Raw genomic sequence first — 11,422 nt, 5'->3', positions numbered from 1 at the left:
GAGGGAAAATCCAGTGATGGGGCTCTGCTTTGCAATTGAGATATACCTGTCCAGCTGGTCTGGTCTGGGACCACTCGTGTGGGGTTTTTTTTTTTTATAAGATTAATCATTTTAAAATTGAATGAGATGAAATCAAATTATGTATTTAATCTGTACAGCAGGGGAAAAGCAAACTTAAAAAAATTAAGGCTTCAGCCTCATGTATATCGAGTTCTTCCATGGGAATTATTTGAGGAGGTTTGATTGAATCTATAAACCTTGAGCAAAATCCCCATCTTCCTGGGAGGCAGAGCGTGGTCTGCAGTCAGCAAGCCCAGCAGTGCTCCCGTGGTGGGACTGCCTTGTCCCACAGGGTGGTTCTGCTCAAGGGTGCCCCTGGGTGAGCGTTAGGAGCTATGGGGGCTCCTCAAGGCATTTGGGGCATCTTGTGACTTGCCCAAAACAGCTCTTGGAGGAAGAGCACTCACAGGTGTGGGAGGTCTAGCAGGTAAAGCAGCAAGTGTTCACCAAGTAAATTGTACTATATATTTTTTCTGAGCTAAAACACTGTATATCAGAAGTTATTTAAACAGTGCTGTTCATGGTTACTTGAATGAGAAGAACTCGTAAAGAGTATTGGAAATCTTATGTTTTGTTTTGCTCCTGACTGTATCAATGTTCATGTACATTGCATCTGTCTATAAACACTCATCAATGTTCTGTTACTTCTTAATAAGAGTGGTAATTACCGTTGGCTAAATATTAGGCTGATGAAGCTCTTCATACATATAGCTTAATTTAATTTAAGCCAGCAACATTCAGTATCCAGCGATTGCAGGGAATTCACTTAGATTGTCAATAGCATCAAGATGTTCTCGTACTGGTAATTTAGGAAATGGTGTATATCCTTCCACACGCAACGGGAGAGGAGAATTTGCACATATCAAGTCAGGCTGGTGCCACGTTTTTGTAGCAACCTGGGACCTGTTTGGCATGTTTCACCTGTTATCATGAAAAGCTGGACAGATGCCTCTGTGTTTTCTTAATTCATAGAATATGATTGTACCTAAAGGGATCTGACTTGATTTTTCATGCATCTCAAACCCTAGCAATGTTGAAGCTTGGCCAGTTCTTGTTTCAGCTCGAGTGCTAGCTCGTATTTCTGCAGTTTGCCAAGTCTGTCTATGAAATGAAAATACAAGAAGCTTTAAAACATATGGAACTGGAGCAGAGCATTCTTACCTTGGATTTATGAATTGAATATTACACCTTGGGCAGTGAAATTAACTGGAAGTCCTTTCCAGCACTGTTACTGTTTCTGTGACTCAAAAATATCTACCCTTGTCCTTGACTGAGGAAGAAAATCTTTTTCTATTCCAGCAATGCATTCCTGCTTATGGTCATGAGAACCTACCTTTTTCCTCCCCCCATTATCATGTGCTGCTGCCCAGGTTTTCTTTCAGAGGACTTTTGCAGGAAGAAATAGTTGTCTTTGCTCTTGGTCATGAATCCAACAGAGCTCTGAGGAGCGATGCCTAGGGCTGGACTTCCAGAGGAGCTGAGGAGGCTTCAGTCTCTGCTGTTGGGTGTCCCTCCTGGCTGGACCAAGGGACTGCTAGGTCTTACTGCCACAGAGACATCTGTTCCTGGATGGGCCATGGGATACTTGTGGAAATCTAGACCAAAAAAAAAAAAGGCAAAAAAATGAACAAACCAACAAAAGCTACAAACCAGGAAAACCCAAACAAGACTAGTAATCACTGTGAGAGGAATTTAGGAACAGTAACAGCAGCATTAGGAGGCTGTTGAGGAAAAAAAGACATGAGATTATTTCATATTTCCTAATTGGGCATGTGATTGTAAATTTTCTAGATCATATTGAGCACATCATGGCCAATGCAAATCCCAGCTCTATGAGTGGTTCTTGTCAGGTTTCTAAATATTTTCCAGGGGGTTTCTTTAAATCCCATTTTGGTTTTAGACTACTAGATATTCATTTATCTGTGTGGAGGGTTTTTTTCTTTCCCTTATTTTTTTTTTTTTTTTGTTATTGCTGAACCATTTGGCTTCTCTGTTAGGGCCAATATAAGGGTTAATTAGGTAATTTTTATTTGGGTTGCAAATCCCCAGTGCCTAATCCTAATTATTCAGAATTAACACCTACTATAAAAAGTCTATTTCATAACTTTTTTTTCCTGGCTAGATCGCAAATGCAGTTTTGCAAGAAAAATATGTTTCTAATAATATACTATCATTTTCATATTTTAGTATAATAATTAAGTTAGTCTTAATTCACTCCTAAAATCTAATTTTCATAAATAAAGCATCATCTAAATATTTAATTGCAGGCAGCAGATATTTCAGAGCAGGTGTTTTAGGAGCCGGTAGGTGTCCCTGATACAGTGGCAGCTGTGCCTCTTGACATCTGCGAGGCTGGGAGGTTTTGGAGGTGGAGCAGTAGGCGTTGGTGGGGTTTGCAGGAGAAGTCTTTTCTCAGCCAGGGCTCCCCTTTGCCTTGTGATCTGAGAAGGCTGCATCATCTAAATATTTAATTGCAGGCAGCAGATATTTCAGAGCAGGTGTTTTAGGAGCCGGTAGGTGTCCCTGATACAGTGGCAGCTGTGCCTCTTGACATCTGCGAGGCTGGGAGGTTTTGGAGGTGGAGCAGTAGGCGTTGGTGGGGTTTGCAGGAGAAGTCTTTTCTCAGCCAGGGCTCCCCTTTGCCTTGTGATCTGAGAAGGCTGAGTCCCCTGTTTTTCATTATGGGATTAGTGCCCGAAAAATTAGAATCATTGAATGGTCCAGGTGGAGAAGTCTTTTCTCAGCCAGGGCTCCCCTTCGCATTGTGGTCTGAGAAGGTTGAGTCCCCTGTTTTTCATTATGGGATTAGTGCCCGAAAAATTAGAATCATTGAATGGTCCAGGTGGGAAGGGACCTTAAGGATCATCCAGTTCCACCCCCTGTCATGGACAGGGACACCTCCCACCAGACCAGGTTGCTCAAAGCCCTGACCAACCTGATGGGGCAGCCACAGCTTCTCTGGGCAACTTATTCCAGTGCCTCACCACCCTCAGAATAGAGAATCAGGCTCTTGTGAAACATAATCTAATTGCTTGCACGTGCTCTGTGGTTTCTACAACAGCTTTTAGTTAACATGATGCATTTTTTTTTTCCCCCTTTTAGACTTCTGGTTTGCAGATATGCTTGTATTCACTTCCAGTGACCTTCTTGAACACTTGCATTTCAAAGCTCTTGAGAAGATCCACATCCTCCAGCAAGGATCCTCAGCCTTTAGCATCTCACCCTAGCAGCAAGGGCTGCTGCAGTGGCTGGGAACAAGAGTCTCTGCTATGCTGGGTCCCACCAGTTACCTTCTGCATAGCCATGGTTTAAAGCAGGGTGATCTGTGGGAAAGCAAATGGAATAAAACATATGAAATAATGCTTAAGACAGGTTGCCAATATTGTGTGGAAAGGCTGCTTCATGGCTCGGGAAAAAGGTTTCTGATGGCAGGAGATGTTCTGGGCTGGCTGGTGAGGACAGTTTCTCTCGGTAGTGCACTGCATGGAAAGCAGCTACCTCCAAGCAGAAGGGCCAAATGAAGTTCGGGCCAAATCCTTTATTACAACTCCCTGCAGATTTAAGCAGGGATATGGGACCCAAGGCTTTGCCTCTAAATAACCACTCTCTGCAGCAAAAAATGCGAGACATGCAAAGCAGTGTGCATCCCCCTTATAGCTCCCAGAGGTGATGGACCTACCTCCAACTGCCCTGCAGGCAGAGCAGGGACTGTCTGCGGCGCTGAGTTGCATTGAGAAGATGTTTGGCAGCTTGTGATGTTGGACGATGAAGGCTGATTTGAGGGAATTTTTCTGAATTTGGAAGCAGTGAGAGGTTAATAAAAATTCCTTGCTCTTGGATATATTCCTAGTATGCTGTAAGACACACTGGAGATTTGGCTACCAATTTTTTTTATTATTTTTATTTTTTCTTGTCTTCATAATTTTAATGGGGAAGTTTTTAAAAAAAGTTGTTTATCGGTGAGCTGTGAAATCCTGCTTTAGTTAAGCCCATTTTAAAAACAAATAGATATAGATTTTTATATTTAATGCTGAATACAGCTCAGGTTCTCTCTGCACTGAGTTTGGGGCAGGGAGGAAAGTAGTAGATTTATTTTGTCCACAACTTGCATTAGTAAACATTTAAAAAAAAAAAAAACCCACAAAAATCTCATTTTCCTTGACTGTGAAATGAATTTAAATGAACATACTAAATAAGCAGATTTGCCAGGAAGGATTTGGATTAATTTCTAATATCTACAATAGATTTTTTTCCTTCTGTCTCTCCTTTGATGCCCTGTCCCATTCCCACGGCAATGGGGGGCTGTGCCTGTGGGGGCTGCTGCTGGCAGCACAGAGCACCTCTTGGTCTTGGAAGTTGCCTCTTCTCTCTCTCTCAGCAATAGCAAACTCTTCTGATTTAAATTCTTTGGTGTGAGGGTGGTGAGAGCCTGGCCCAGGTTGCCCAGAGAAGCTCCCTAATTATTCAGAATTAACACCTACTATAAAAAGTCTATTTCATAACTTTTTTTTCCTGGCTAGATCGCAAATGCAGTTTTGCAAGAAAAATATGTTTCTAATAATATACTATCATTTTCATATTTTAGTATAATAATTAAGTTAGTCTTAATTCACTCCTAAAATCTAATTTTCATAAATAAAGCATCATCTAAATATTTAATTGCAGGCAGCAGATATTTCAGAGCAGGTGTTTTAGGAGCCGGTAGGTGTCCCTGATACAGTGGCAGCTGTGCCTCTTGACATCTGCGAGGCTGGGAGGTTTTGGAGGTGGAGCAGTAGGCGTTGGTGGGGTTTGCAGGAGAAGTCTTTTCTCAGCCAGGGCTCCCCTTTGCCTTGTGATCTGAGAAGGCTGAGTCCCCTGTTTTTCATTATGGGATTAGTGCCCGAAAAATTAGAATCATTGAATGGTCCAGGTGGGAAGGGACCTTAAGGATCATCCAGTTCCACCCCCTGTCATGGACAGGGACACCTCCCACCAGACCAGGTTGCTCAAAGCCCTGACCAACCTGATGGGGCAGCCACAGCTTCTCTGGGCAACTTATTCCAGTGCCTCACCACCCTCAGAATAGAGAATCAGGCTCTTGTGAAACATAATCTAATTGCTTGCACGTGCTCTGTGGTTTCTACAACAGCTTTTAGTTAACATGATGCATTTTTTTTTTTTCCCCTTTTAGACTTCTGGTTTGCAGATATGCTTGTATTCACTTCCAGTGACCTTCTTGAACACTTGCATTTCAAAGCTCTTGAGAAGATCCACATCCTCCAGCAAGGATCCTCAGCCTTTAGCATCTCACCCTAGCAGCAAGGGCTGCTGCAGTGGCTGGGAACAAGAGTCTCTGCTATGCTGGGTCCCACCAGTTACCTTCTGCATAGCCATGGTTTAAAGCAGGGTGATCTGTGGGAAAGCAAATGGAATAAAACATATGAAATAATGCTTAAGACAGGTTGCCAATATTGTGTGGAAAGGCTGCTTCATGGCTCGGGAAAAAGGTTTCTGATGGCAGGAGATGTTCTGGGCTGGCTGGTGAGGACAGTTTCTCTTGGTAGTGCACTGCATGGAAAGCAGCTACCTCCAAGCAGAAGGGCCAAATAAAGTTCGGGCCAAATCCTTTATTACAACTCCCTGCAGATTTAAGCAGGGATATGGGACCCAAGGCTTTGCCTCTAAATAACCACTCTCTGCAGCAAAAAATGCGAGACATGCAAAGCAGTGTGCATCCCCCTTATAGCTCCCAGAGGTGATGGACCTACCTCCAACTGCCCTGCAGGCAGAGCAGGGACTGTCTGCGGCGCTGAGTTGCATTGAGAAGATGTTTGGCAGCTTGTGATGTTGGACGATGAAGGCTGATTTGAGGGAATTTTTCTGAATTTGGAAGCAGTGAGAGGTTAATAAAAATTCCTTGCTCTTGGATATATTCCTAATATGCTGTAAGACACACTGGAGATTTGGCTACCAATTTTTTTTATTATTTTTATTTTTTCTTGTCTTCATAATTTTAATGGGGAAGTTTTTAAAAAAAGTTGTTTATCGGTGAGCTGTGAAATCCTGCTTTAGTTAAGCCCATTTTAAAAACAAATAGATATAGATTTTTATATTTAATGCTGAATACAGCTCAGGTTCTCTCTGCACTGAGTTTGGGGCAGGGAGGAAAGTAGTAGATTTATTTTGTCCACAACTTGCATTAGTAAACATTTAAAAAAAAAAAAAACCCACAAAAATCTCATTTTCCTTGACTGTGAAATGAATTTAAATGAACATACTAAATAAGCAGATTTGCCAGGAAGGATTTGGATTAATTTCTAATATCTACAATAGATTTTTTTCCTTCTGTCTCTCCTTTGATGCCCTGTCCCATTCCCACGGCAATGGGGGGCTGTGCCTGTGGGGGCTGCTGCCACCAGCGCAGAGCACCTCTTGGTCTTGGAAGTTGCCTCTTCTCTCTCTATCAGCAATAGCAAACTCTTCTGATTTAAATTCTTTGCTGTGAAGGTGGTGAGAGCCTGGCCCAGGTTGCCCAGAGAAGCTGTGGCTGCCCCATCCCTGGAGGGGTTCAAGGCCAGGTTGGAGGGGGCTTGGAGCAACCTGGGCTGGTGGGAGGTGTCCCTGCCCAGGGCAGGGGGTGGCACTGGATCTTTAAGGGCCCTTCCAACTCTAACCATTCTGTGATACCCTTGTAGTGTCTCAGCAGGAACTGTTTGCCCACCCAGCCCTTCATACCAGAGAGGATTCCTGAAGCTTTTTTTTTTTTTTTCTGGATAAGCTCCAGCAGCTGCCTGGTTTGCAGTCGACTCCCAAAAACTGGCAGGGAGAAAGCCTTCAGGCCAGTGAAGTGCTTTTTCTAGGTCCCACAAAGTGTCTTTCTGGTTTTACTGAGCTATAAAGTCTTTTTAAAAAAGTCCTGTTTCCCTCTTCTGCTTCCCAGGTCACAGGTGGGTTTTGGTAAGATGCCAAAGAAGCTGACCCTGGCCTGGACCCTGGCAGAGCATTCATGGGGTCCAGCATCACCCAAAACACTACATCTTGCCCCAGCATCCCCTAACACTCCTGGGTGCCTCCACGGGCGGAGATTTCCATCTCTCATAAGGAAAAAGAAGGTGAGCACGTGAGAGACTGAGAAAAACAAAGAATAGGACCTGGGCTGAAGAAATCAAATTTGTAGATAGCTGCACATAAGATTATTTTGTTTTATATATTTCCTTAGAAACTAAACAAAACAGGAAATGACATAAAAATTATGTTAAAAGGAAGTTATTTAGTTTGTACAGGCAAGATCTGTATGTTAAGGAATGCCAGATTTACGGTCACATATGTCTGCAACCTTATTTCTGCTCCCATGAGCACATGCATTATGATACAATCTTTAACTACATAACCACGTAATATTTTCCCATTGCCTCTCTTTTAATATTAGAATTTGGATACACAGGCAGGAAGAATCAGGATTGCACGGGCAATTGTAAAATGGCATTTCTTAACTTTCAAGTACTTGGCTTTGCAACTTAAATAACTTTCTTCAAATGTAATTTTTTCATATGTAATTATATATATCCAGTACTGAACGCTAGAAAGCAGTGGGGATTACTGACAAGCTTTTGGAAACTCCTTAATTTCCTTCTAGCAATGAACAGGAGACATCACGTTCTTTTCTGTAGGTTTCCCAATGAATTCGTCTATTTTTTTAAATAGATACAGCTCTGAACAAATGACTGAAAAAAACTGGGTCAGGAAATATTGTAAATAATTATTCTTGCATATTTTTTTATCATTAAATGCATAGACACAGTAGCACATTGTTGGGGAATTGAGTAAGTTTAATGCTGAAGAAATCGGGCTTTAATGAACATATGCTGACATGGCCTCACAATCTTGCTTCATCTCCCCTATTAACTTCCTTTGCACCCAGGAAACCTTTGGCTCACTGCCTAAATAATAGAAGAATAATTAGCCTGGTAATTGAAGAATGCCAAGTCAAACTTCTAAGGAACTTATCTTTAACAACCTCTCTGCAGCACGTTTCCTACGCTGCCTGGCATGGTTCTTCTTGAAGAATTGTTTTGCAGACATCTTCCCTCTGTTTTCAAGAAAAAATAGTGGGTCAGGTAGCCATCAAAATAAACTTGATTGCTGTGCCTCGTAAAAGAGAAATAAATATGTCTCTCTCATAAGTCTTTGGAGAAAATGTGAGTTTTTCCTGGTAGAGCACATAATTTATCCAATTATACACTCACACCCTACCTGGTGGCCAACCTTACTGGACCTTTTGAGTGGGGCTGGATGTGTAATCTCAGATATTCAGACATCTGTCAAGTATCTGCATTCTACAGGATTATAAAATTAGACTGACAGATTGAACCCGGAATTTACTTTGTTAAATTCTAGATATTTAAGATCTATTTTAATTAATGTAGGTGTTACATATACAGCTAGAGAAATATGTTGCACTAATTACTGAAATTTTCTATTTAAAATGAAAATGATAACTTGGCAGTGGTAGTTGCTTTCCAACTTTGATCCATCAAACTGATTTTTGTTGGAGAACAATATGATTTTTCTCATCACTATGCTGCTTCCTCAGTAGCAATTTCCTTCTCAGTTTAGACGTGATGAATGAACTATTTGCACCCTTGGTTCCCAGCCTGGGAGCTCCTCCAGCTCTCTATAAGAGGCAGACTGACCCAGGCACTTCTCAGTGTAGCACCAGGCAGGGTATTCAGGTATTTCTAGGTGAGGTTTTAGGAGAGGACTTTCCCCATTTCTTCTCACTTTCTCTATATCCAAGGACAGCTATCCTGGAGCATTTGTGTCCTGTACATGTTTGCCTTTTACCACCAGACTTAATCGAGTGTTATTCCCACATTGTTCCTAATTATGTCATTCCAGATTAGATTTACACAGATTTGATTTATTTTCATAAACCATTGTGTAAAACTTCATCGTATGGGCTGAAAACCAGTGATATCTACTAATTCCTTATTTTGACTAGTCAATCATGGGACAAGAGCATGAGAGGAGGAATGATTTTGAGGCCAGCTTTGTGCAGCAGGTCCTCTACATTGCTTGAGAGGTAGAATACGGAGCCTTCGTATTTAAGGAGACATAGCTAGAATTGCCTACTCGCGAAGAGAGGAGATCTGCGTAAGATTTTTTCATAATGTCACTTCATCTTTCAATAATATTAAGATGTGGAACCATATTCCAAGTGTTTAGTGTCATGGGAAATGAAGTGGAATATATTTTGTTGGTAATGTCTACAGCAGCAGGGTAAGGGGGGTGGGGGTGATAACATTCCAGCCAATTACTAGTTTCAGGTACTTCTTCTATATTTAAATTTCTTCCCAGTTACCTCAGCATAATTAATAAATGATACTGCTTCATATTTCCAAGGAAATCCAGACAGCTGTACCACATATCACTCCGTTCTTTAATATGCTGTAAAAGTTCCTCCTCCACACTATCTATTCTGTTGTTGTAATTAAGGATCTGCATCAGGAAATGCCACGCTTCAAACCCGAGTTTACTGCGTGCTTGACAGACTCCCACAGCTTCCTTCTTCGGAGCTCATTTCCATCGAAAATGCCTCGTGAAACCAGCAGCTTGTTCTCGCGAAGACCAGCTTGATATGTAATGAGGATGCTGATTCTAAATACGTTATTGAGGACATATTCGATGGTACAATATAGGATAGATTTTTTTCAGTTATATGGGAGTGGGTGCAGAACGTGTTAGCGTGGTCCAAGATGAACATGGTGAGCCTGGTGGAAGATTCATTTCTGTCCTGGTTTTTGTTTTTTCTTGGGGCATGGGAAGACTCTGGTAATACCTGACATCGATTAGAAATATGCTTATTTGTCCTCTCTGAAATCAGGCCCAGCCTGGTAGATTCCTATTTAATACATTGTCTAATGATCAATTTGTGTAGAATAAAAACACATACACATTTGCATGCCATTATCTGTATAGCTATCATGTTTCTGAAGGCTTATAATCAGACCTACTCCTTTCTAGTGTGTGACTTACAGCAATTTCATACAATTTGCACGAAGGAAATTGTGAGCTGATTCCTGTGATGTCCAAGGAGCACACAGAGACTGTGAAGGGTGAGATATCAAAGTGTTCCCATGAACCCAGACCAGGTTTTGGCTCCTCGATCTATGCATGCTGCCAGAAGCCTTCCCAGCTTTCTCTGGCTTCAGGGAAGCAGCAGTTTTTTGGCGAGGCCATGCTGCTTCCCTCCTTCTCCGTGGTCACCAGAGGAACCATCTCAGCATCATTGCAACCCCTTTGGCCAGCTTTTTCCAGAGCGTTGGTGCTACTCAGCCCCAGTTTGACCATGGGAAGGGTATTTGCTAGAGGCAAGAGCATTTTGTATCACAGTCAAGCATGATATCATCTTTTTTTGGACAGGAGAAGAGCTCAGAGCCCAGCGTGGTTTCCTCAGGGGTACAGCAGAGTGAGGGATGCTCCCAGTGCACCCCACATCTTGGTACCACCCGCCTGCGCGAGCAGAAGGAAAGGTGACAAACATCATGCTTAAAAAGAAATTCCCCTTCTATTATTAATGAGAGAGTCCCGATGGAGAAAAATATTGTCTTGATCTCTCTTTTAGGCATATCTAAGGCTCCAGTAATTGTGATATCCGAATTTCAGATTGTCTGTTTTTCTCTTTCTGAGAGCAACTGATTTTTCTGTTGTTTTCTGGTCTACCCATTACCATCTTCTTATCTTCCCTCCTGCCCTGTGTTCCCTATCATGCTCCATGCTCTCCTGCATCTTTGCGTTGTCTTCCTTAGGGCCCTGTATTCTTTTATATATAACAGGAGTTATTTCCTTGTCCTTAGCTTTTCTTTGGTATTTTTCACCTCTTCCTTCTTTTCTGCTGCAGGCTTCTTCATCTTTCTTCTTTTGATCTGGTCCTTCACCATCACTGCAGACATTTGGATCACTTTTTGTTGGTCTCCAATGCATCTATCTTCTTCAGCTTCTTTTTGCTTTTCTTGTTTCACCAAATTCTTCCTTTTTTCCCTGTTTCTCCTTCCTATCGACCCTCTTTACTCTTATTTTTCCACCCTGCGCATGCCATGTTTGCAGTCCACTCACTGGCTCAGAGCCCCAGGATGTGGGATGGGACCACCAGAACTGGCAGTCAGAGGTGCCACGAAGGTTGCTCAGTACGTTTGGCTCCTGCCAGGCTGGAAAGCTGGGTCTGAGAGAGGGGGCTGGTACCGGGCCCCTTGGGTGACCCTGACACAGCTCTGGGCTTAAGCTAAGGGCTTGTGTTTCACCCAGTTCTCATTTGTCATTGTTAGTCCTTCCTTCCTCGTTAGATAATTATCACTGATGCCACCTCCCTTTTCTAATCACT

The sequence above is a fragment of the Calidris pugnax genome, unplaced genomic scaffold, assembly GCF_001431845.1.
Source record: "Calidris pugnax isolate Ruff unplaced genomic scaffold, ASM143184v1 scaffold89, whole genome shotgun sequence".
In the NCBI taxonomy this organism is placed as follows: Eukaryota; Metazoa; Chordata; class Aves; order Charadriiformes; family Scolopacidae; genus Calidris; species Calidris pugnax.
This window is presented reverse-complemented; position numbering follows the sequence as displayed.